The sequence below is a fragment of the Sebastes fasciatus genome, chromosome 13 (assembly GCF_043250625.1).
Source record: "Sebastes fasciatus isolate fSebFas1 chromosome 13, fSebFas1.pri, whole genome shotgun sequence".
In the NCBI taxonomy this organism is placed as follows: Eukaryota; Metazoa; Chordata; class Actinopteri; order Perciformes; family Sebastidae; genus Sebastes; species Sebastes fasciatus.
This window is the reverse complement of record NC_133807.1, coordinates 1,231,284-1,258,485: the sequence shown is the minus strand read 5'-3', so window position 1 is coordinate 1,258,485 and position 27,202 is coordinate 1,231,284. Positions and strand designations below refer to the sequence as shown.

The 27,202-nt window shown below is 39.2% G+C and overlaps 1 protein-coding gene across 1 annotated transcript in view; it reads left to right on the top strand.

The window, feature by feature from the left end:
• The window catches only part of igf2bp1 (insulin-like growth factor 2 mRNA binding protein 1), an 83,548-nt gene that overhangs the window by 3,552 nt on the left and 52,794 nt on the right, over positions 1 to 27,202 (top strand). The window lies entirely within an intron of this gene.

The following is a 27,202-nucleotide window of genomic DNA, read 5'->3' as shown; positions in this document are numbered from 1 at the left end:
AACTCCTTTCCAGGAGTTCTAATTGTTTTTTTTTAAATGTAAAATACGTGGAGCATAAATGTTCTGTTGAACCTCATTCATTTCTTGTAAAAACAAAGTTGTGTATTTAGATTTTGTATTAATTATAATTGTAATATAGCTTAATGTTATTTTAAGCTGATGTGTTTGTAGCCTGCTGTGAATTAAAATCGGTCAGTGGTGTAAATATTTGATTCATCGTGAGTCCAAAGCATTTCCCGGACCTGTAGGGTCCGGAGGATAAACTGGGCTGGTTGTGGATCAGCTGCTCTGTGCTGAGAGCCAGACTTGACCTGCTTTAAACACTATTATGGAATTCGCCTATAGACCATCATTCATGCCTGTAACCTTTGGCACAGATACGAGGTGAGCAGCGAGCACAGTCCTCCATGTTTCCGCCATTTGGCCACACGTGTGCGTTATGCGTGTATCTCCTGATGGAAAAGGGCAGGGAACGGACGTAGATTTCACCATGTTGGTTCACTGTTGGCTTTAAATAAATGTGATTTTTAAAAAAAAATCAGTATTTGTGTGATTTTGCATAAATGTGCCCAAATATTAGAATTGGAGCTGTTTTCTGTGCGCCCGCTTTGCGCCACGAGAGTGACCCACGTTGCAACATGGCTGTGGCGCAAATAAAAGGCACCAGTGTGGTGTTTCTGCACATGTACGCGTTAGTGAAGCAGTGAGATGAACGTCAGTTCTTGTCCGAACCGCAGACCCGGGTCACTGTCCGTGTTTGGAACCAACATGGCAGCAGGCTGTGTTCTCCACTGGTCTCCGGCGGGGCTGTAAAGAATGTCTGTGTGTCCAGGCCACAGCCTGCCCTCCCTGTGTTAACCTTGGACAGCCGGAATGATAAAGGTGTTCTGTGAGAGTGGGGGCCACCGTGGCCGAGCCGGGGCCCTACGTGGGCTCCACAACACGTGGTGCGTCCACGAAGATTGGAGTCACTCCACGCCAGGCAGCAGCGAGGCCAAAATGGCGCAGCTGAGTGGAGCTGCTGCTGCTGTAGCTGTAGCTTCACCCGGCTCGCCCTGCTCGAGCTCACTGGCCCGGTTCATCTCTTCATGTCTTCACCAGTACAACCAATGCAGCACGAGTGTCTTATTCATTTTAGGAAGCCTCGTATTAAAAGGGCCGTTCATACACCCAGCCAGCGAGAGCCAAATGATCCTAATTATGTTTCAAATGATCCTGTTTAAATATTCATATCAAACTTCTGCTGAGCTGCAGTATTTGTTTCATATTTGAATTCATAAAAATGTACAAAATAATTTCGTGAACGTGTAAAATATCCCATCAGTCTAACAAAAGTAGTGGCGTATTAATTAAGGGATTTTAATTTGCGCAAACAGACTGCGTTGGTTTTGTTTTTGGCGACGTGTTTTTTTTCATTTAAAAAATCAGACCGAAGTAAGCTAGATGATTAATTAAAATATTAAATATTTTACCTCATAAACTACATAACAACCTGTTTCATATCAATTTAATTCAATTCAGAAACTCTACTGTGTGTGTGTGTGTGTTTGCGCGCGCGCGCGCTGTGGTGGTGCGTGGCTCTCATGAATCAGTGTTGTTCTGCTATTTATTTGATATTTTGGTTTAAACACCATAAAGTTTCTCTGATGCTTTTTTTCTGACATGGAACCCAATATAGGTGTGTGTGTGTGTGTGTGTGTGTGTGTGTGTGGGGGGGAAGGAGTGGCGGGTATTCAGAGGGAACAGCCCTTTATGTGATGGGGGAGGGGGCAGTCCTGTAACGGGAAGTTCGAGGGTTCAATTCCTTCTTTCTGCTCTGTGAGTGTTTGTGCTGAACCCCTGAGAGGCTGCAGGGGGCGCCGCCCATGGCTGCCCCCCCACCCTGCTCTATGTGTGTCTGTATGAACCAGAGATGGTGGTGGTGGTGGTGGTGGTGTTAGATGGACATGGAGGGGTTTCACATTTCAGACACAGTGGTAATATTCATCATGGAGTTGATTGAAATTAGTGTGAGACTGAGGTCAGCCAGGGGGGTGGAGCAGGGGGGGATGGGGTGTAGAGGAGGGGGTGTAGAGGAGGGGAAGAGTCAGTGGGGGTTGGGGGTCGCTCAGAGGGAACAGCCATCCTCTCTGGAGAGAGAAATGTATAGAAACACTTTAGTGAGCAAACCTCCAACTAGTGAAGGAACCTCCTCTGCTCTGATAGTGACAGACTCAACAGCACCATGACAGCTGTGACTGCAAATGATTGATCCTGATTTTAGTGCCATAGAAATAAGCTTTATAGTTATAGTTAGCTTATAGGTATTTTTGGGTATATTGTTGCTTTTTCAATGACAAAGATGACCCTTTTATAACCAATTAAATAGTGGTTATTTGTTAAATGCTGAACACAGAGGGACAACGAGGCACAGCATGTTTTTCAGCTGTAACCCTGAAAAAACACTAAAATAACTACGTTAACTCAGTAAAATAGGTACGGAACTAACGTAATAGAAGTACGGTCACTACAAACACATCACAAACGTCACGTCAGAATAACTTAACAACACTTTGGAACAGCGAGCTCCTTTTTAAAAGTCCTGTGTTTGTTGGATCCATCCACCATCAGCAGTCTCTCTGAGTGGAGCAGGTTTACGTTGACACTGCCGTCAGTACAGACTACACGGCGTACAAACGACACACCAAAAGCAAAGGCGCTCTTATTGCGCGCAAAATGACTTGCAAATTTATACGCCATTTAGTGTGACCAGACTGGTAAATACACAGCGCTCTTAATGCAAAGAATTCAAAAAAGAAGCAAGGTGAACATCCCCCGTGGTTGGCTGGTCAGTAGTATTGTTATATTGCGGTTATTGTGAGGAACCTACCTACAACTGCAGTAACACCCACCAGAACCAATGAAACACTCTACTACTACTACTGCTACTACTGCTACTACTACTACTACTACTACTACTACCACTACTACCACTACTGATGCTGCTACTACTACTACTACTACTGCTGCTACTACTACTACTACTACTACTACTACTACTACTACTACTACTACTACTACTACTACTACCACTACTGATGCTGCTACTACTACTACTGCTACTACTTCTACCACTACTACCACTACTGCTGCTGCTGCTACTACTACTACTACTACTATTACTGCTGCTACTGCTGCTGCTGCTGCTGCTGCTGCTACTACTACTACTACTACTACTACTACTACTGCCACCACTACTACCACTACTGCTGCTGCTACTACTACTACTACTACTACTGCTGCTGCTGCTGCTGCTGCTGCTGCTATTACTACTACCACTACCACTACCACTACCACTACCACTACCACTACCACTACTATTACTGCTTCAGGAGGTAGAAGACAGTCAAAGCTTCCTGCTAACTGTCCGTTGGAAGTGTATCTTACATTTTTAATTTAATACAAAATGATATCCAGTCAGCAGCATTGCACATAAATTTATTTAATTATTGGTTATAGTGACAAAATAATAGTAATAATAATAATAATAATTATTATTAATAATAATAATAATAATAATAATAATAATAATAATAATAATAATCTTTTTACTGTAAATGCAACAAAACAAACACCCAAACATATTACTTATTAATGTTTTAATGAAATTACTTGAATAAGTATTTTACACACACTTTACATCAGATTTGATTCTATTAACATATTTAATTTAATTTTTTTTCCTTCTTTTTTTTAATTTAAGTTTTCATTTTTTCCTTAGCTACAGTCATAACCCCGTATCGGATCGGTACTCGGTATCGGCCCAAAGCATCGGTATCGGTATCGGTATCGGTATCAGGACTGAAACAGTCAGATCGGTGCATCTCTATAAAACATGAAATATTTCTTTATTTCTTGTAATAAACACATTTATTATTTTTAACAACATCAGAAGAAAATATCATTTAAAGAAAAACATTTATTTTTATTTTTATTACATATGCAGTAATGGGGTCTAATTAAAGTAAAGCCAATCTGAACAGAACCCGAGGGTAGGGAAGGGTTAGGGAAGAAGTACTAGAGGCCACATGGTGTACCCCCCCGCCCTCCTCATCTGTTTGTTAATAGAAGAAAGACTCTTCATTATCATCTCCTCCCCGCTCATCTACCAGCTACAGCTGCTTCTTCTACCATCTTATCTTCTCCACCTCCACCTCCTGGTGTCAAGGGACAGACGGACCTCTGGTCGCCATGACGAGCTGGTGCTCATTCAATCAAACGTCGTTTTTTGCTTCAGACCTTAATGAGGATGAATTCTGTAGAATCTTGGGTTGTAAAAAACATTTGCTGTTGGATTGAATATTTTCTCATTGCAAAACTGTGGAGCATCTTTAGCTGCCTCATGCAACCAGTTGTCTGGTGTTATCTCTCTGGTGCTGTAGTTGTCACTTTCAGTACGCTCAGGCAAAAAACACATTTGATTTAATAAATCAAAAGTATATTTAAGGTGCCTGAGTATGCCCAGCCAAGCAACCCTAAAGCCTGCTGAATGTCAGCATGCATACAACAGTTTCCCATGAGTGTGTGCACACCTTTCCCTCTCATACCGGGTTTAATAATAATAAGGGCTGTCAATTAATTAAAATATTTAATCACAAATTAAAAAATGAATCTGTTCTAAATGTACCTTAAAGGGAGATTAGTCAAGTATTTAATCCTCTTATCAACATGGGAGTGGACAAATATACTGCTTTATGCAAATATATGTATATATTTATTATTGTAAATCAATTAATAACACAAAACAATGACAGATATTGTCCAGAAACCCTCACAGGTACTGCATTTAGCATAAAACAATATGCTCCAATCATAACATGGCAAACTGCAGCCCAACAGGCAACAACAGCTGTCAGTGTGTCAGTGTGCTGACTTGACTATGACTTGCCCAAAATTGCATGTGATTATCATAAAGTGGGCATGTCTGTAAAGGGGAGACTCGTGGGTACCCATAGAACCCATTTACATTCACTGATCTGGAGGTCAAAGGTCAAGGGACCCCTTTGAAAATGGACATGACAGTTTTTCCTCACCAACAGTTAATATAATTTAATTTAATTTATCTTTACTCTAGCTTTAAAACTGAGCCGCTACAACCTCCGAAAGATCGACTGCGTTAATGTGTCAAAGAAATTAGTGGCGTTAAAATGAATTTGCGTTAACGTGTTATTATTGCAGTAAATTTGACATCAGAAGTGATACTGTACTATTAATAAAAGTAGATTCCAGCGGTGGCTGCGTAGGTCGATTTGTGACTATTCCAATAACTGCAGACCGTTGTAAAGAAAAAAGATAGATGTAATCATTTTAAAAATGTAAAACATTTTTTATCTAACGGAATATTCTGCTTCAATCCATATTAGTTTGTGTTTAGCCTTTCAAAAACAACATTTCACTGAGCCAAAAACCTATTTGCTCTCCCGCTTGCTGCACACAAAGGGAGGCCTTAACAAATCTAACAAATATTAAATTACATTTCATAACACTGAATCTGTATTCATTACAGAAAGTTGACTCTTTTAATACATTGAATGACTTTATTTAAATTGAGGATTTGTAATTTTTTTAAGCGTGATGACATCAGAAAATATGGAGGGGGGGTGTTCAGCCTTTCTCAGATATAACTGTGAAGGGGGGCTTCAAGGAAAATAGGTTAGAAACCCACTGCTGCAAGAAATAGATGATACAATTCAAAGTCACTGAGTTCTGTGTGCAAACATGTTAAAGCTCAGTGAAAAGCAGCAGAGTATGAGGTACTTCAATCATCTACTGACGTACATACGGAGTATTACCACAATCCAAAAATACTCCATTACAAGTCAAAGTCCTGCATTCATATGTATGACTTGATTTAAAGTACATAAGTATCAGCAACAACATGTAAAGCTGTCATTAGTTGAAGTATCATCATGTAGAATGAGCCCTTTCAGCATTAACACAGTACTTTACACAGCGTTTTTCATCTATTAGAATGAATCCTATTCTATAAGCTGATGTGCTTTATATGAACATGTTTAATCTGTGAAGCAACTAAAGCTGTCAAAATAAATGTAATGAAGTAGAATACACTAATATATAGAATATAAAAATACTTCAACATTTGACTTAGTAACTTTCCATCTCTGGTTAAAGTCCATATCATTAAGGCTGCAGCTAATAATTACATTTATTATCAATCATTATTTCATTGATTATTTTCTCGATGCCTGCTATAATTAGATGATGTATTCAAACAGCAGATTTTATTCAGTCTAAAATATTCATATTACCATTATAAGTGACAAAGAAAAGCATCAAATCCTCAGCGGGGAATGTTCGGACGTTTTTTACAATCAAGTATCAAAATAGAATGAATTGACTAACCACTGAATCGTTGAAGGCCTATATCATATTTCAGAAGTCTTATGTCATCTTCATAAGTATTATAGTCTGTTTATCTTTATGGGGGGGCGGGGGGTTACTTCCTGGTGTTTTTTCTTTTAGGTCTGTTTAGGACATCAGAAACCAGAAACTCATTTCTTTAACACAACTAGTGATTTTGAGGTTGTAACAGACTCAGTTTTAAAGCAAGGGACCCCTTTGAAAATGGACATGACAGTTTTTCCTCGACAAAATGTAGTGTCAGTTTGGAGCGTTATTTAACCTCCTTCACTACGAGCTAGTATGACATGGTTGGTACCGATGGATTCATCAGGATTTATAGTTCTAGTTTTCAGCTCTAATAATAATAATAATAATAATAATAATACTAATACTAATAATACTACTAATAATTCTTGTTCCCTATAAATCCCCGTATTGTGTGGATGAGAAGACGGTTGTTTTACTGTGAAGCCCCTCCCACCTCCCAATCCATCCATCAATCACAAACCAAAGCAACGCCACTTGGTTTAGTGAGTCATTCCTTCTGTCCTCCCTCCATCATTAGTTACTGTCACATTCATGTCCACAACATCACCACATCATCTCAGTCCACTCACTTGGATTTCTGTTGTTGAGAGATGTGGCTAAATGGAAGTTTTTCTATGGTTTCAACGTCAAGAATTAACTGTCATGATCTGCTTTTTCTGTTGTTGTTGAGAAGTTTGTTCTCTCTCCAACGGTCGGCGTCAGCGCTGCACCTGCACATCAGCCTGGCAAAAAGGAGCTCTGCTCAGAGCTCATGCACAGTGCTCATGCACAGTGCTCATGCACAGAGCTCTGTGATGTATCGCTGCTCATGCTATGATCATCTCTGGCTTTTGCTTTTGAGCCCTCATCATAGATGTAGCGTGGGCAGTGATTGTGATGTAAATGTGTCTGCCAACATCCACACCCTTACACGGAGAGCACAAGTACTTCCTGCTTGCTGTCACACGTCCTATCATGGTATGCTAACAGCGCTTGCAGGTTAGCCTTTCAGTAAACATCACAAATGTCTCTGTGTTGCCTTCACATGATGTCCAACTGGTGGCTTCACTCAGTTTCAGCCTTCAAAAAAATTATTGCACCTCACTAATGCACTGCCATGCTTAGGGGTGAGAAAAAATTTATTCACCTCTGTATGTTTATACTGTATATATACATACAGAGGTGAATACATTTATTTCTCATATATATATATATATTAGATTTTGAAATAGATGTTTTAATGCCAGAATTTATATATTTGCTTCATCTGAGTCTATGTGGAGGTAGAAGGAAGTTACCGCTTTTATTGTGGTAGTGTGAGTAACGTGACGTCATATCCGTTCCGTATCCGTCAACCAAAACAAACCTCAGAAAGTATAAAACATCGGAGGGTTGTCGTGGATACGACCTGCACCCTCCCATGTTAAATCCAGCGTGGTAAACACTACACATCCAGTAAAGGATGGAAACACTTTGGGTTTCACACATTGCAGGAAAAGCAGAGCTAGACATCACGACTAAAGCTGCATGCTAACTCTGTCACGGACAGGAAACGTTATGGTATGGCGGTAACGTGGCGGTGGAGCCGTCCGTCGCTCTCATCTCCGTGGTCAAATGGGCCGACGCTACAACTGTAGAGCACCCATATACTGACATTTATGTTCTCTGCATTCAAACGGCCCCGATGTAGCTGACCATGGATGGATAAAGAGAACGGAGCTGACGGGAGAGCTAGAGACCACCTTGGAGAAGTTAGAGGAAGTAGACACGTGGGACTACGTCCGCTTTTCAAAATGAGATGTTAACAAAGGGAACTGTATATACAAAATACATCTATGGAAATAAGATTGATGGATTATATTCACCAGAAGTATAAAACATTACATGTCCTTATAAATTAAAAAGACAATACCACTAATCTGTGAGGGAAATGTCTTTATTCTTTGATTTTTGGGTTGCTGGATAAAATGTAATAAATAATTCCTGACAATGAAACTGATATATTTGACTTCGGGACATCTCTGACTACATACATTATGAAAATCAAACATTTTTACTGGATTCATTTAGAGATTTTCCAGAGTAAAAGTCCCTGGAAGTGGATGATTCTACGTTTCCCCATGGTCTACAGTTAAAAAAGTTAACAACAATCACAATAAATTGAATCACAATACTTAAAAATCACAATACATATCGAATCAGCACCCAAGTATGGTGATAGTATTAAATCAGGAGATAGGTGTATCGTGCAGCCCTCGCCATGCTGGTGTGATAACCGGCTCATTTGATCCGTTCTATTGACTCTTTTACATTCAGTCTTCCTGTGTTGTTTGGAGCAGGAAGTTCAGAGTCCACTGCACCCGATGGAGCTGCTGGACATGCAGTGTGTTGCTCAAGGACACTTCAGCAGGGTGAATGCTTAAACCCAGGTCCTCATGTCAAACCTCGACAGCCTTGAAGGGTTTTGAACAACAGTGTGTCGGCTGTTATTAGAGGTTGAAAATATAAATATAACGCCCAGATGATGTCCACAGTTGCCTTCCATCTGCATGGATTCATAACATCGTTGTGTCTTCTTACCGTCTCCATCATACTGTAACACGCTGAAGGTCCTGCTCTCACATCTCCGTGCGTGCACAAAACAGATCTGGACATTTCTGCAACAGATAAAAGAGTTGTGACTGAAGCAGCAGTCAGCAGTTCACAGCTGGTCACATCTCATGTCTTTAGAACTCCTCTTTCTTCATCGGATTCTCTCATAAATCTGTTACTGTGCAGCTGTTAAATATCTCTATTTTCTCAAAGCTGGGTTTGTATTTGTGGCCCCGGACTGTTCTATTTTATTCTACTCTATCCTCCCAGAGCTGCAGCCGTCTTTCTGCATTATGTGACGTGTGCTGCAACTGTAAATGCATTCTAGATGTATCATGCATGTGTGTGTGTGTGTAGCTGAGGCTTTCACACAGAGAGGCTCGGAGAAGGAAGAAGTAGCACGCCATGGTTTGTCTTCCTCTCCTCTCATTGCTGGCTAGGAGGAGGAGGAGGAGGAGGAGGAGGAGGAGGGGACGGTGGGCGGAGGGAGCAAGGGGGGTGCGACCAATCGTCTGGCGGCAGCACCGGCGAACAGCGAGGGAGGCGGTTGCTGGGTCCTCCCTCACTCCCTCCCTGCTTCGCCTGCCCACACGCATGCTCTGATTTAATCCTCCTCTCTCTCTCTCTCTCTCTCTCTCTCTCTCTCTCTCTCTCTCTCTCTCTCTCTTCTCTCTCTCTCTCTCTCTCTCTCTCTCTCTCTCTCTCTCTCTCTCTCTCTCTCTCTCTGTTCATACTTTCAGAGTCTCTCTCTTGTTTTCTTCTCCCCCTCTCTCTGGTACAGTATGTTCACCTCCCTCCCTCCCTTGGCGTGTTGCCATGTTCTCTGCACCAGTCCAGCCCAGAGCCGGTGGTAGAACTGGAGGCAGACGGACAGATGAAGGGACCCAGTGAGAGGGACTGAAACACAGATGCATGTGTTTTAAATTTTACGTCAGCTCAACTGCATTTTCTAGAGCGTCTTGGACAAACTGTTAGGACGATATATAACTAATCTGATTGGACAGCCCACCGCTGCTCTACGTGTTTGTCTAGCGGTGTGTCTGTGGCTGATGAATGCATCCTGTGGTTTGGTTCTGTGTCCTCTGGTTCTGGTTGCATTAAACCATCAGTTGTTTCAGTCGTTGTGAGACTGAGGGAAAGGGACGGAGTGGATTGTTTCAGCTCTCATAGAAGATCTTTGTGTTTCCACTGTGAACTGACCAGTGTGTGTCCTGGGAAGTGGAGTAATCAACACTCATTACTGTAGAGCTCTGAGGCACCACGCTCATTCCTTTCTCTCTTTACCAACACAAATACACTGCAAGAAATACGGGACAGAACCCAGCGTCTCTGTCCTGTGAATACGAGGCTTCAGCAGACGGAGTTAAGTCCGAGTGTGTGTAGGTTTATTAATACTCAACTTGCTTTACCCGGGGCCAGTGAATAAACACACATTAACAATAATTATCAGATCAAATTAATTAAAAGGCAAATAATTCATCTTTCTTTGAAATTCTTTATTTTCAAATGAACTGACTTATTATTCGTGGCTTAGCCCAGGCCTCTCTGTTTATTGATGAACCAGCTCCAGTAGTCTGTTTTAAGGCTGTCAATCTATTCAAATATTTCATCCTGGTTAATCGCTAATTAATCACACATTTTTTATCTGTTCTAAATGTACCTTAAAGGGAGATTTGTCAAGTATTTAATACTCTTATCAACATGGGAGTGGACAAATATGCTGCTTTATGCAAATGTATGTATATATTAATTATTGTAAGTCAATTAACAACACAAAACAATGACAGATATTGTCCAGAAACCCTCACAGGTACTGCATTTAGCATAAAACAATATGCTCCAATCATAACATGGCAAACTGCAGCCCAACAGGCAACAACAGCTGTCAGTGTGTCAGTGTGCTGACTTGACTATGACTTGCCCCAAACTGCATGTGATTATCATAAAGTGGGCATGTCTGTAAAGGGGAGACTCATGGGTACCCATACAACCCATTTACATTCACTGATCTGGAGGTCAGAGGTCAAGGGACCCCTTTGAAAATGGACATGACAGTTTTTCCTCGCCAACATTTAATTTAATTTAATTTAATTTAATTTAATTTAATTTATCTTCACTCTAACTTTAAAACTGAGCCACTACAACCTCCGAAAGATCGATGTGTTAAAGAAATTAATGGCTTTAAAATGAGTTTGCGTTAACGTGTTATTATTGCAGTAAATGTGAAATCAGAAGTGATACTGTACTATTAATAAAAACAGATTCCAGTGGTGGCTGCGTAGCTGTATTTGTGACTCGTGTTATCCAAAACTATTCCAATAACTGCAGACTGTTGTCAGAGGTCAAGGGACCCCTTTGAAAATGGTCATGAGAGTTTTTCCTCGCCAACATTTAGTGTCAGTTTAGAGCTTTAAAACTGAGTCTGTTACAACCTCAAAATCACTAGTTGTGTTAAAGAAATGAGTTTCTGGTTTCTGATGTCCTAAACAGACCTAAAAGAAAAACCACCAGGAAGTAACCCCCCGCCCCACCATAAAGATAAACAGACTATAATACTTATGAAGATGACATAAGACTTCTGAAATATGATATAGGCCTTCAACGATTCAGTGGTTAGTCAATTCATTCTATTTTGATACTTGATTGTAAAAAACGTCCGAACATTCCCCGCTGAGGATTTGATGCTTTTCTTTGTCACTTATAATGGTAATATGAATATTTTAGACTGAATAAAATCTGCTGTTTGAATACATCATCTAATTATAGCAGGCATCGAGAAAATAATCAATGAAATAATGATTGATAATAAATGTAATTATTAGCTGCAGCCTTAATGATATGGACTTTAACCAGAGGTGGAAAGTTACTAAGTCAAATGTCGAAGTATTTTTATATTCTATATATTAGTGTATTCTACTTCATTACATTTATTTTGACAGCTTTAGTTGCTTCACAGATTAAACATGTTCATATAAAGCACATCAGCTTATCGAATAGGATTCATTCTAATAGATGAAAAACGCTGTGTAAAGTACTGTGTTAATGCTGAAAGGGCTCATTCTACATGATGATACTTCAACTAATGACAGCTTTACATGTTGTTGCTGATACTTATGTACTTTAAATCAAGTCATACATATGAATGCAGGACTTTGACTTGTAATGGAGTATTTTTGGATTGTGGTAATACTCCGTATGTACGTCAGTAGATGATTGAAGTACCTCATACTCTGCTGCTTTTCACTGAGCTTTAACATGTTTGCACACAGAACTCAGTGACTTTGAATTGTATCATCTATTTCTTGCAGCAGTGGGTTTCTAACCTATTTTCCTTGAAGCCCCCCTTCACAGTTATATCTGAGAAAGGCTGAACACCCCCCCTCCATATTTTCTGATGTCATCACGCTTAAAAAAATTACAAATCCTCAATTTAAATAAAGTCATTCAATGTATTAAAAGAGTCAACTTTCTGTAATGAATACAGATTCAGTGTTATGAAATGTAATTTAATATTTGTTAGATTTGTTAAGGCCTCCCTTTGTGTGCAGCAAGCGGGAGAGAAAATAGGTTTTTGGCTCAGTGAAATGTTGTTTTTGAAAGGCTAAACACAAACTAATATGGATTGAAGCAGAATATTCCATTAGATAAAAAATGTTTTACATTTTTAAAATGATTACATCTATCTTTTTTCTTTACAACGGTCTGCAGTTATTGGAATAGTCACAAATCGACCTACGCAGCCACCGCTGGAATCTACTTTTATTAATAGTACAGTATCACTTCTGATGTCAAATTTACTGCAATAATAACACGTTAACGCAAATTCATTTTAACACCACTAATTTCTTTGACACATTAACGCAGTCGATCTTTCGGAGGTTGTAGCGGCTCAGTTTTAAAGCTAGAGTAAAGATAAATTAAATTAAATTATATTAACTGTTGGTGAGGAAAAACTCATGGCCATTTTCAAAGGGGTCCCTTGACCTCTGACCTCCAGATATGTGAATGTAAATGGGTTCTATGGGTACCCACGAGTCTCCCCTTTACAGACATGCCCACTTTATGATAATCACATGCAGTTTGGGGCAAGTCATAGTCAAGTCAGCACACTGACACACTGACAGCTTTTGTTGCCTGTTGGTCTGCAGTTTGCCATGTTATGATTGGAGCATATTGTTTTATGCTAAATGCAGTACCTGTGAGGGTTTCTGGACAATATCTGTCATTGTTTTGTGTTATTAATTGATTTACAATAATAAATATATACATATATTTGCATAAAGCAGCATATTTGTCCACTCCCATGTTGATAAGAGGATTAAATACTTGACTAATCTCCCTTTAAGGTACATTTAGAACAGATACAACAGATACAAAAATGTGTGATTAATTTGCGATTAAATATTTAAATCGATAGACAGCCTTAATAAATATAAATACATTTGCATAATATCCATGTTGATAAGAGTATTAAATACTTGACGAATCTCCCATCGACATTTAGAACATTTGGGATTAATTAGCGATTAATCGTGATTAAATATTTGAATTGATTGCCAGTCCTACTTCTGATTGATCTTATGATTATCACTGCAGAGACAAAAAAAAAAAAAAAACTGAGAAGAAGCTGTCAAGTTGCATCATGGGAAATGTAGGATCCAGTGGTTTCAGAGCTTGACAGGGACTAATAGTCAGGATATAAGTTTCCCAACTTTAAGAAAGTGCAATATGTATCTGCATGAGTGGCCCGTTAATCACCGACGGAAAGAGAGCATAATGTAATAAAAGGTTTAGAATAACAGAATGAAGACGTGGTGTTCAGCATCAGCAGAGACGGAGGCATTGAGACAACGAGAGGGAGGACAAATGACAACATAGAGGAGAAAGTGAAGGAGTGGGGATAGAGAAGAGACATGGAGGCCTTATGTAGGTGAAGGGGTAAGGGAGTCCTGTCTCTTTAAGAAGACCCCCCTCCCCCCCCAGCCCCCTCCTCCCAGTCCTCCGCCTCCTCCGCCCATCTTTCTGATTGTTTCTTCTCTCTGGTTCAAACCATCTGTCCTCTCTCTCTCTCTCTCTCTCTCTTTCGTTCTCTGTGTCTCTCGCTCTTTTGCGCACACACACACACACACACACACACACAAACACATACATCTGGGTACATGCATGCCACACGGGCGCATCATACATGAGAACCGATGAGCAGCGAGGCGAAAAAGGAGAGATGTAGAAATGAAGAGAAAGAAAGAGAAAAGTGGAGGGTGGAGGGAGGGTTGTTGGGGCCCGGGGGTCGGTCTGCATGGTGGATGGGGCCCCTCGTGCACATATATATATATATATATTTATATATATGTGTGTGTGTGTGTTAAGAGAGAATGTGTGCATGTTGAGAGAGAGAGAGCCTCCCTGCAGCAGCTCATCGTCCACACTAATGTGTGAACTACGTTGTAGACGTTTAAGACTTTTTATTGTCTACCCCCGACCCTGGAACGTGTGCTGGTTCTGTTCTGGTTCTGTTCTGGTTCTGTTCTGGTTCTGTTCTGTTCTAGTTCTGTTCCAGACTCTTCAGGTTTTCTAGCTTTTTACTAGTTTTAGAAGAGTCATAAGATTCAGATACAAACTGTGGTTGTGTTCTCAGAGTGTCAGCTCAAGATCAAATATTTCTGTAGTGATTGAAACCTATTTAATTAAAAAAACATCAAATCTTTGGAGTTAAGTTTAAAAAAAAAAAAAAAAAAGGAATTTGGTAATTTAAAGTAAAATTTATAACCAAGACTGTTAATCGATTAAAATATCGAATCGCAAATTAATCACAAATTTTGTATCCGTTCAAAATGTACCTTAAAGGGAGATTAGTCAAGTATTTAATACTTTTATCAACATGGGAGTGGACAAATATGCTGCTTTATGCAAATATATGTATATATTTATTATTGGAAATCAATTAACAACACAGAACAATGACAGATATTGTCCAGAAACCCTCACAGGTACTGCATTTAGCATAAAACAATATGCTCCAATCATAACATGGCAAACTGCAGCCCAACAGGCAACAACAGCTGTCAGTGTGTCAGTGTGCTGACTTGACTATGACTTGCCCCAAACTGCATGTGATTATCATAAAGTGGGCATGTCTGTAAAGGGGAGACTCGTGGGTACCCATAGAACCCATTTACATTCACTGATCTGGAGGTCAGAGGTCAATGGAGCCCTTTGAACATGGACATGACAGTTTTTCCTCTCCAACTTTTAGTGTAAGTTTGGAGCTTTATTTAACCTCCTTTAAAACTGAGCCTGTTACAACCTAAAAATCACAACCCGCTTTAATGCGTTAAAGAAATCAGTGATGTTGAAACGAATTTGCGTTAGTGTGTTATTAATGCGTTAACTTTGACAGCCCTAATATTAATTAAAAGAAAACATGAAATGAGGTAAGATTCTTCAATCATGCGATTAATCGTGATTAAATATTTAATTGAATTAAACAATGTCATAACCTGTTTAAACCAAATTGTTCAACTTAATCCCAAAACAATGAGACAATAATTAAAAATATCAAGTAGCAATTATGTGAAAAATACAAAGTGTTAACTTTATAAAAGTGTGACTGTTGGTATGATGAGATAAGATGTTGTGATTGTTTGTTAAGGAAACTGTTAATGCATTCCTCAGTTAAAAGAGTCCCTTTTTAAAATCAGAAATCAGATGAAATATTGGGCTTTCCATGAGGAAGAAAAGAACCTCCAGTCTATCACAGTAGCATAATGACTGATACTTGATATTTAATAACTCACTGACAAACTTATTATGAATTTAACCCAATTTAACCCCTCTGATTCAGTCCAAATTAATTTCACATCAGCATGAAAATCTCATGGTCATACAGCAGCACCGGAGTGAAAACCTGTTCTACCTGAAGGACTGAATCTTACACACACTGAATCAGAGAGCTTTATTATTATTATTACTATTATTATTACCATTATCGGCCCGTCTCTCTGCTGGAGTCGGTTCACAGAAAGGAATCTGAACCCTGAAAGACATTTTTGCTTGTAGCATTAAAAATGCAGCCAATTAGCGAGCGATAACGCATATTTAACGGCCTGATACCAGTCAGATCAGCTGCAGCGTGACCAACATGTGACCTTTTTAGAGCCGATATATTTATATATATATATAACCTCTTCTCCTTACATTCACACTACAGTCATCAGCAACATGTGTGTTGGTGTAATTCTGCTCCAAATGCTGTCAGTTAATGTTAATAGTTATTGTGCAGATAGGAATGTGATCCCTCACTGACTTCCCACCCGTGAACCTGTTTTTAACATTTTATTGAAAGTCCTGTCAGGCTGAGAGTTCATATCGTGTTTTTGTTCTGATTGCCAGCGTCTTTTCCCACTTGTTCCCAACAAGGAGAGACCGTTTTCAGAGAAGCGTTGTGGACACCAGCCAGAGAAAAACACTATATGGGCACTCCACCTCCCTGTGCATCAGGATTATTATCATAAACTCAAATTAAAACTACAATAAGCAGTGAAGTGAATGAAATAAAAACAATATCCTGACACTAAAGCTAAACTGAAACCATGTTGAAACTAGTGAACTTCAATAAAAATGAACATACACATCACACTCTGGAAACTAACTAAAACTAAACTAAAATGATCAAACACACTCTGGAAACTAACTAAAACTAAACTAAAATGATCAATCACACTCTGGAAACTAAAACTAAACTAAAATGATCAAACACACTCTGGAAACTGAAACTAAACTAAAATGATCAATCACACTCTGGAAACTAAAACTAAACTAAAATGATCAATCACACTCTGGAAACTAAAACTAAACTAAAATGATCAATCACACTCTGGAAACTAACTAAAACTAAACTAAAATGATCAATCACACTCTGGAAACTAACTAAAACTAAACTAAAATGATCAATCACACTCTGGAAACTAAAACTAAACTAAAATGGTCAATCACACTCTGGAAACTAACTAAAACTAAACTAAAATGATCAATCACACTCTGGAAACTAAAACTAAACTAAAATGATCAAACACACTGGAAACTGAAACTAAACTAAAATGATTAATCACACTCTGGAAACTAAAACTAAACTAAAATGGTCAATCACACTCTGGAAACTAACTAAAACTAAACTAAAATGATCAATCACACTCTGGAAACTAACTAAAACTAAACTAAAATGATCAAACACACTCTGGAAACTAACTAAAACTAAACACTAAATGATCAATCACACTCTGGAAACTAACTAAAACTAAACTAAAATGATCAAACACACTCTGGAAACTAACTAAAACTAAACACTAAATGATCAATCACACTCTGGAAACTAACTAAAACTAAACACTAAATGATCAAACACACTCTGGAAACTAACTAAAACTAAATTAAAATGATCAAACACAAAAAGAGCAGAGAGGAATCAGCCAGAAGTGTGAACCAATAGGATATCAGTTAGCAAGAGGAAGCAGTTGGATTGGACAGGTGGGGGGCGGGACTAATGTAAAGTCAGTGATGGTTTCATTCTAAGCTCCAGGAAGTGCTTGTCTTCTAGAAGATGAGATTTAAAAGGATGTCACTGTGTTTGGAGAATATTCCAACACAACCCGACTGGGCTCAACGTGGTCTGACTTCATACAGGAGACATTTAGAAAAGTTCAGCAGCTACATTTATAATTCACTGAGTGGAAATATGAAAACAAAAAGGTTCATTCCTTTTTTTTTAAACTTGCATGAATGTTGAGAGACACAGCAGACGTGTTGGTCATGGTCATGTATTCTTTATTAATTCCTTTCATGAGACTCATTCAACACGTCCCTGACAGGAAGCTCCATCAGTTCACACTGTAGGAACCTCAAAACAAAAGCTTTGATTATTATTATGAGGACAGAGAAAAGGTGAATTCACAAAGTTGGAGTAGTTTCATAACATCTAACTACTAAAAAGCAGCGCTGTTGAAGATGAATTTCGGTCAAAGTAGATTAAATCATTTATATACCTTCATTCCTGCCTCAACATTTAGATTTTTTGGAGGAAAGTGTTGTTTCATCTTTCTGTTTCCGGTAGAAAAAAAAGTGTTTTTAAGTAAAAACAATAGAACTCTTTCAGAATAATCAACACAGCTCTACTTTTTCCATTTAATTAGAGATCACCACATTCCTGTTTTCACCTCTAAAGTAGATATTTATTTCCAACTCACAGGAACAGTTTGATGAACTTCTACACTACTACTCAGAAAAACTCACAGGTGTTTCTGTTGATGGAAGTCAAACTTTCCCTTCAGCTCTCGTCTAACTTTAATCTCACTCTCTGGGCTGAAGAGGACTTTACAGCAAATAAATATATTAAAACTTCAAATTAAAACTTTTATGACTGCAATTCTAAACATTTCTCATGACTTTTTGGCAACCCAAAACCCACGATACCTGCTCGAAACCCCGCTCCTCCATTTCAATTAATTATTGCAAATGTTTAAAATCAATTTAATAAATAATACTGATCGTCTTAAATGTTGAAAAAATGCCTCAGAGTTTTCCTTTCTTGCCTTTTTGTCTTTCATTTTATTTTATGACCTTTCACCTTTAACCTCTCGTGTGTGTGTGTGTGTGTGTGTGTGTGTGTGTGTGTGTGTGTGTGTGTTGCACTTTGGACCTACATTCTTGACATTTTTTCAGCAGTACTGAGAAAGAAACTGGAGATTAAGGAGCCTACAGTCAACCGATGCTTGTGATTGGCCAGGAGGCGTACCACGCTGGGCTCTGATTGGCTCGTAGGAGTTCTGCAGTTGCTCTTTCACATATAGAACTTCCTGCCCCGTCCTCTTTCTCTATCTGTGTGTGTGTGTGTGTGTGTGTATGTGTGTGTGTGTGTGTGAACAGTTGGGCCGTCAGCCTTCCAGCAGTGTGACTGTCTTTGTGTATTTTCCTCTCTGTAGTTATTAGTGAGGATATTAGTTCACTGATCTGATGAAACAAGAACTACAGAAAGTACTTCCTGTAGTTTAAAACATGTTTAGTAAACCTCTGAGAGGAACTCACAGTGTTAAAAAGGGAAAACACATTTACTTTAATTTGAACAAGCTGCTTGTTGAAGGTTGTGAAGATGGTAGTAAAAGCAGAGTGAAGGCTGAAATACAGTCAGCCAGCGTTGTGCTGCTCATCTAGCATTACTACTTCACTAGAGACAGAGGTCATCAGGAGACGTTGTGCTGCTCATCTAGCATTACTACTTCACTAGAGACAGAGGTCATCAGGAGACGTTGTGCTGCTCATCTAGCATTACTACTTCACTAGAGACAGAGGTCATCAGGAGACGTTGTGCTGCTCATCTAGCATTACTACTTCACTAGAGACAGAGGTCATCAGGAGACGTTGTGCTGCTCATCTAGCATTACTACTTCACTAGGTAAGAGACAGAGGTCATCAGGAGACGTTGTGCTGCTCATCTAGCATTACTACTTCACTAGAGACAGAGGTCATCAGGAGACGTTGTGCTGCTCATCTAGCATTACTACTTCACTAGGTAAGAGACAGAGGTCATCAGGAGACGTTGTGTTGCTCATCTAGCATTACTACTTCACTAGGTAAGAGACAGAGGTCATCAGGAGATGTTGTGTTGCTCATCTAGCATTACTACTTCACTAGGTAAGAGACAGAGGTCACCAGGAGACGTTGTGCTGCTCATCTAGCATTACTACTTCACTAGGTAAGAGACAGAGGTCATCAGGAGACTGCTCATTTTCATTCATTTCATTTCAAAATTTATTTCGAACATGTAGAATACAAAAAATAAAATAAAAAATATAGGAAAAGAGAATTATCATACCAACAAGTGAAAAACCAGAAAGAAGTAGTATTCACATACAATGAAAAGCATAAGAAAAAGAAATTGTCAATCACTTGATGCCTTGATTTACATATTTCGAAAAGGAGTGAGAAGAAGTACAAACTTATTTAATCCCACCCCTTCTCCATAAGTCATTCATTAATAATTAACCAGCTTCCTTATTGAGCTATACATATACTCTAATTACATTTTCCTAAATTTATAATTTATTTCTATAATTATTACCTTTTATCTCTGTCATAGAGAAATATAAATGAATTACTGATATAATTATCCTTATCAAAATATAAATTTGTTATCAATCCAGAATACCAATTCATTACTTATAAATGTATCTTAATCACAATACCAATTCATTACTTACATATTTAACTTAATCATTTTGACTAGTTGTTATCTTTTGTTATATGCACATATTATTATTTACAATATACAATTTATAATATATATAAATTATATTCCTTTCCATCTATCCATCTATCTATCTATCATCCATCTATACATTCTGACTTTTGTGTCGCTCAAGCTGCAAAAATGTTGCATCCTACAATTCCCATAATGCAATAGTGTGGTTAGACCCTCCTTGCCAAGTAAATGTCCTCGTCTTCCAAACTCCACCCCCATTTGAGATAACCATGACATCACTATGACATTATCAGGAAAACCTTTCAGAAGCTTTAAAATGTTCCACCATCTTTTCCTCAGAACGTCCAGAGGAGAGTGAAGAGTGTTAGAGTCATGTTACGCTGTGCACCGCCCCAAACAGGCTCCACCAATCAGGCTCCACCAATCAGGCTCCACCAATCAGGTGACGTCACCTGAGGGGCAAAATAATCCAAAATGAGGGGGGGCGTGTTGTCCTCCCCATCCCCACTAACAAAGTCATCTTCTCTTACAAGTACACAAAGAAGTGAGATTACTGATCTCCTAAAGAGAGGAAGTGTCTCTGCTCTGCCTGCAGGAGCTCTCACTGCAGCCTGAACATCCATTTAGAGTGATTGATCACAGAGCTGCTGCAGGACATAAAGACGGCTATTCATTTTATTGAAGATATACATACACTCATGTTGCCCTCCATCTTTTTTCTGGATCACATGTCGCGGCGATCTCCTGCCTGACGGCTAAAACGACTCCAAATGACTGCTGTGTTTGTTCCCATCATGCAGCAGGGTTACTGTGTGTGTGTTCCATCAAATAATTGTTTTCTTTATAATGCAAAGAATATGATCTACCAATAATCAGTCTCAAAAATGAACCAAAGTGATCTGCTTTTGTTGTATTTCTATAAAAACCTTCTCTTTTGTGATGAACACATTTAGACTGCTGTGACAGAAACAGCATTTATTCTGTTTGATCTGAGTGTCTGCTCCATGAGGACATTTAGAAAAACTAAGTGTCCCCAAGATTTCTACAACATGGAGTTGGCCATTTCTTAAAGCTGATAGGTGAGGCTGTCCACATCGTAATCATTTAGGAAAAATGTGTAAAATAAGGTTGTTTTTCTGCAGAACTTCTAATGCCGTCACTTTATTTAATATATATATATACAACAAGTTTCATCATAACAATTTAGGAAATATCTGTAAAACGTGTATCGCTGCAAAACCTTGAGTGAAAATTTCTGTTAATGTATTGTTTTTGATATATATTTGAATCAGTATATTTTACTTAAATTTGACAAGATAAGATATTCCTTTATTAGTCCCACAGTGGGGACATTTGCAGTGTACAGCAGCAAAGGGGATAGTGCAGAGACAAGAAGCAGCAGTAAAAATCATCAATCAAGATACAACACAGTAAGAAAAGCAAAACAAAAGTAGACAGGCATATAAAATATGAACCATTTAAATAGAAGGAAATATAAAAAGGGAACAATATAAACAAGGGGAATATTTAATATTGGAACAATATATACAGTATTGACAATAAACAGACTATTAACACAATTGCACAGGTGGAAATATGATATTGCACAGTATGAATTGAAGTTGCACCTGAGTAGTATTGATAGAATGTATATAGATAGAATTCTGTTTTGTTTGGCAGCTGCTACCAGTCAATTGACAGTTTTCTATTTGATTTGATTTGATTTATTCTTATTGTAGTTTTTTTCCAGTCTAAGGTTGGTGGTTGGAGCTCTGGTCCCTCCTGTCCTCAGGTCAAATGTGTGTATGTAGTAGAAAGGTAAGATGGGATGTAGCGGTCGGTACCGCTGACAGACTGGATGCTCTATATTTAGACACAGAACGGTGTGTTTTATTCCTAAATGAATGAGTAGCGTTTTGGAGGCCGGTGTCTTCAGATGACTCACTGACTGACTGTCTGTCTCCAGCATGGTTCTGCTGCTCACAGTCTGCATGAGCAGGTTCATCAGAAGGAAGAGGAGAGCACCATGTGTTCCACATTTGATTTAGTTGTGTGAGTAAAGATGGATTCTGTGGTTATCTGTGAAGCCTGAGGAAACCTGACTTTATACCTGAGTATCTGCCTGCTATATGAGACAGCATGTATGTAGTTTAGTCCTGGTATAAGAGCTAGCGGGGGATTAAAACGTAGAATTAGTGGTTGTGTTCAGGAGTTCAGGTGTCAGGACAATCAGCAGCCGGAGAGGAAAGAGAGATCGGTTGTACGGCTGCAGGTGCAGGAAGCAGGAAGCAGAGCAGTAACACATGTAAAGAATCTGTATTGTTCTGAGAGATGCTGCAGTAAAAGGTGACGAGGAGAGCTGAATGAATGAATGAATGAATGAATGAATGTGGTGTTGGTGTGAGTCTACTGCTGGGCTCTCAGGAAGATCTCTGCTCCATGAAACAGCTTCCTCGTGCTGTGGTTGGCTAACATCTTGTCAGGAGTGGGATAGACAGGTGGGTCTTTGTGATCGCCTACATGCAATACAGTAATAGAGTATATTAATAAATACAGCCAAATTCACAATTTAATGTTCTCATAGACATATTTAGTTTCTTTAATCAGAAAATGTAATGAGTGATTTACCTGTGAAGGTATACTGTATGTTGGTGGAAGAACATCAATGATAACACATGGTATTGTGTGGAATGAGTGCTCACAGAGAGGGTTGTCTTAATCCACCCGGTCTCACGGGAAGGCGTATAAATAGCATGAGTCATGAGGATGCACACCGTGCACGCCACAAAACTACAGTAACGTCAGCAGTTAGGTTTATGAAAAACATCATAGTTGGGCTTCAAATAAGTACGTAAACTAAGTAAAATACGTACAGAAACAACGTAACATAAGCACGGAAAACACGTGACAAACGCCACTAACGTAGCGTACTAAACAAAACACCGGCATCCACCACGGCCTCCTGGTTAAAGATCCAAACGGGCTGTCTTAAATTCATTTTTAATATTTTGAATATTCTTTTCTATTTTTCTTTTCTCTGTTTATATTGCATATTATTTTTATTCTTAATACTGTGAACCTTTGCACATCCCCGCTGCTTGATATGAACCACGGTTACGAAACCTTACGGCAGTTTGTGTTGGAGGGAAGTTTGTCCCGAGGCTTGCTGCTGTATTTATACACCTTAAAGACGGAGCTCCATTCAGCTGTGAGTGACTGCAGATGGAGGTGACTCCGTCACAGAGTGGGAGGGTGGAGGGCCCATGGTCTGGTATGGAGGTGACTCCGTCACAGAGTGGGAGGGTGGAGGGCCCATGGTCTGGTATGGAGGTGACTCCGTCACAGAGTGGGAGGGTGGAGGGCCCATGGTCTGGTATGACCAACAGCAGCTGATGGTGGCTAATGTTAGCTACCGTGTGCTAATGTTAGATCCATGTTGTTGGATAAGATCAGTGATGCAGTCGGTGATAAGATCAGTGATGCAGTCGGTGATAAGATCAGTGATGCAGTCGGTGATAAGATCAGTGATGCAGTCGCTGGACTGTTCTCACCTTACGATAGCTTAGCATTTGATCTGAATGCTAAACTACTGTGTAGCATTTAGCTAAACGGTACGTTAGCATTTAGCTTTGGCTGCTGTGCTGCAAAAGTTACCTAGTGTCACTTTAAGAGAGAAGTTTAAACCCTGCCCACTTTCACACCTCTGCACATCTGGCCAATGGCTGCGTGAAGTGGGGCCACACAGCGGGGCCTCAGCGGGGCCCTCAGCGGGGCCCTCAGCGTGGGCTTACAGGAGGACGTGTACAACTGGTTGGAGTCGGTGGCAGATGATGTGAGCAGCCTTATTCTCTACTACTAACGTCAGCAGTTTAACTTAAATGGTGAATCACTTTCCCTCCATGACAGGTTCACTCTCTCTCTCTCTCTACTGTCCTCCCATGATCCTCTCCTCTCTCCCTCTCTCCCTCTCTCCCTCCACTCTCAAAGAGTTAAAATGGAGGCTGGTCACATGTCTGACTCACAGGCATGTGCTGCAGCCCGGCGCATACATGCGCACACACATGCAAACATGTATGAGCTGCAGAGGGAGGAAGTGAAGGCAAAGAGAGAGAGAGAGAGAGAGAGAGAGAGAAAGAGAGAAAGAGAGAAAGAGACCCCTCCCCCAGTGCTGTAATGTCTTATACCTCCTCCCTCCCTCTGACTCCCCTCCCCCCTCTCTGAAGGGGGTGTGTGCAGGCCGGGGGTGTGCCATATCACATCCACTGCACCCGCTCACGTGGTCCGTGTGTGTGTGTGTGTGTGTGTGTGTGTGTGTGTGTGTGTGTGTGTGTGGTGATGCTGGGTGGGAGGGCTCACTGAGACCAGATGAAATGAAAGGACTTGTTCCAACAGTAGGATTCATTATTGTTGGAGGGAAGGAAACCAACACACCTCTTCTGACAACATGACTGACAGTCTGCTGTCATTGACTCCCACTCATGTATTTATAGTCCCCGACTGACAACATGACAGCATCTTTACTGTCTTAGCGTGTGAGAGAGCGTCTTCAGCTGGAGGGACTCGGTCCATACGATGGCCCAGTTTTATAGCAGAAAGGTGAAAGACGCCCTCACTGTTTGTTTGAGTTGAAAGATTTTGTTATCACCTTTAAATGTGTTTGCAGCCAGCTGCTGCTCAGCGCCCCGCCGCCACCACGGGGCCCCCCAACAAACTAACCATAAATGTGAAGTGTACTTTTCATTTCTTCAAATGAACATATTAATTCATGAAGGAGTCTCTATTGAACAGATGTTGCACAACACAAAGTTCATTTATTTCCCATTTCTTTTAGTTGTTTTAATTGTCATTTTTCGACATATCATTTCAAGATTCATTTTAAAATAGTTGATAAGGATTTTTTTAAACAACTTGTTTGCTTTCTCGTGTCATATAAGTTACGGCTTAGATTTCTTTCCAATTCCTCATTATTTTATTTATTTATTTTTATTTTGGCCGGCCACCAGCCCCTCTCTTCGGAAGACTCAATTTACTTTGTTTTTAAATTCTTATTATTTTTTAATGAATAATCAAATCACAAAAAAAAAATGATTTAAACTTTATTTCATTCAAAAATGTGTTTTGCTTGTTGTTACTTGGATGTTTCTTTAACACGTGGACACACCTGCAGGATTTATGACTACTAGTTATGTATGTCTGTGTCTATGTACTATGGTCAGTATGCAGCGAGCAACACACATGATGTGGAAACCTTCAGGTCACAAACACGGACACTGATGCATCTTATGTCTTATTGAAACAAAACATATTTCACAGTGTAGATTTGTGAATGAGGGAGAGGAAGTACATTTGAATCATTTTTGACTAGTTATGAGAACTTTTTTTTACGAAAATAAATAAATAAATAAATTCCTCACCAGACATTAATTATTATTCAGAGAGTATTTTTATGTCTTAAAACATGTCTGGACGGGATCTTAAATTTGATACAAATTTTATTAATAAAACAATATGTAAAAAATGTAGAAAAAGTGCAAACTTTGCAGGCAAATTACAGACGTCTGCATTACAGGGAAAAAATGAAGCAGCGTGAGACAAATGTTGACAGGAAACAAGTCTATAAAGAAATGACCAACCTGGTTTCTTTATTATCATCATGGTCACATGATGAAGTACAACGAAGCAGGCGCTGGCAATGACAACCTCGGATCAGTTTCCCTTCAACAGAGCTCATTAAATATATATCTAATAAAAGAAAATCATAAGACATAAAAAAGTACAGTTAAAGTTCAAATATAAACATAAATGAAATATATAATAAGGAATGTAAAGGTATGGAAGACATTAACGTAATGTAAAGAGGAATGTAGTGTGTGAATGCATCATGAGAAGTGTAAAGCTAAACCCCATCCACGGAGGAAAACTGGTTAAAGCTCTGGAAAAAGCCAGTAAGGAGCCACTGAGTGTTAAACATGGGATCATTTATAGTTCCTTCAGTAAGATGTTTAACAGACTTTGTGCTTGTATGAATGATCACATGACTTATTTACAGTGACACTGAAATCTTCTTACCAGGTGTGAACCGACCCGGCACTGATATCAAAAACAGGGACTTTATTCTGTTAACAGGGTTCCTCCAAAGTCTGGAACTGATCCCACTCTTTCAGTCCCAATACCCATACCGGGGCTTTGGGTATCAGCTGATACCGAGTACCGACCTGATACCGGGGCTTTGGGTATCAGCTGATACCGAGTACCGACCCCATACCTGGGCTTTGGGTATCAGCTGATACCGAGTACCGACCCCATACCTGGGCTTTGGGTATCAGCTGATACCGAGTACTGATCCCGTACCAGTGTTTGTCAAGTGCTGTTCAAATATGTGCAGTATCCCAACTTGAGTGGGATTGAAACATCCACTCGAAGGTTTTTGAACTGGACTCCACTCAATGATAAACAGCTTTTCCTTTTTTCCCTCCTTTATTTTGTAGGTTGAGTTGAAAGTAGGAATTATTATTAGCCATTAGTCATTTAGGTGAAAAACCTTTGAAATAGAAAAAAAATACAGAAAATAAAATATACACATTATTAAAAAATAAGTGTAAATAAGAACAAATGCATTTTTTGATACTTTGCAAAAATCATTAATCCTTATTTAATTTAATACACACACTCATGTTAAATGCAAATAAGCAAGTGCCCACTGCTGCCACAGCCTTTGCCTTCACATAAAGGTGTATTATATTATTTTATTTAATTACTATTTTTAATTATTTATTTAAACATAAAGTATTTTATAATTATATTTGAGGAAATATGAAATCATGCAGTAATAGTAAACAACATTTCCCATAAGCCCATGTACTTGTGAGTGAATGTGAATGTGTAATTAATCAGGCTTCACTGTGTGGAAGTGACTGGAGTCATTCTGTT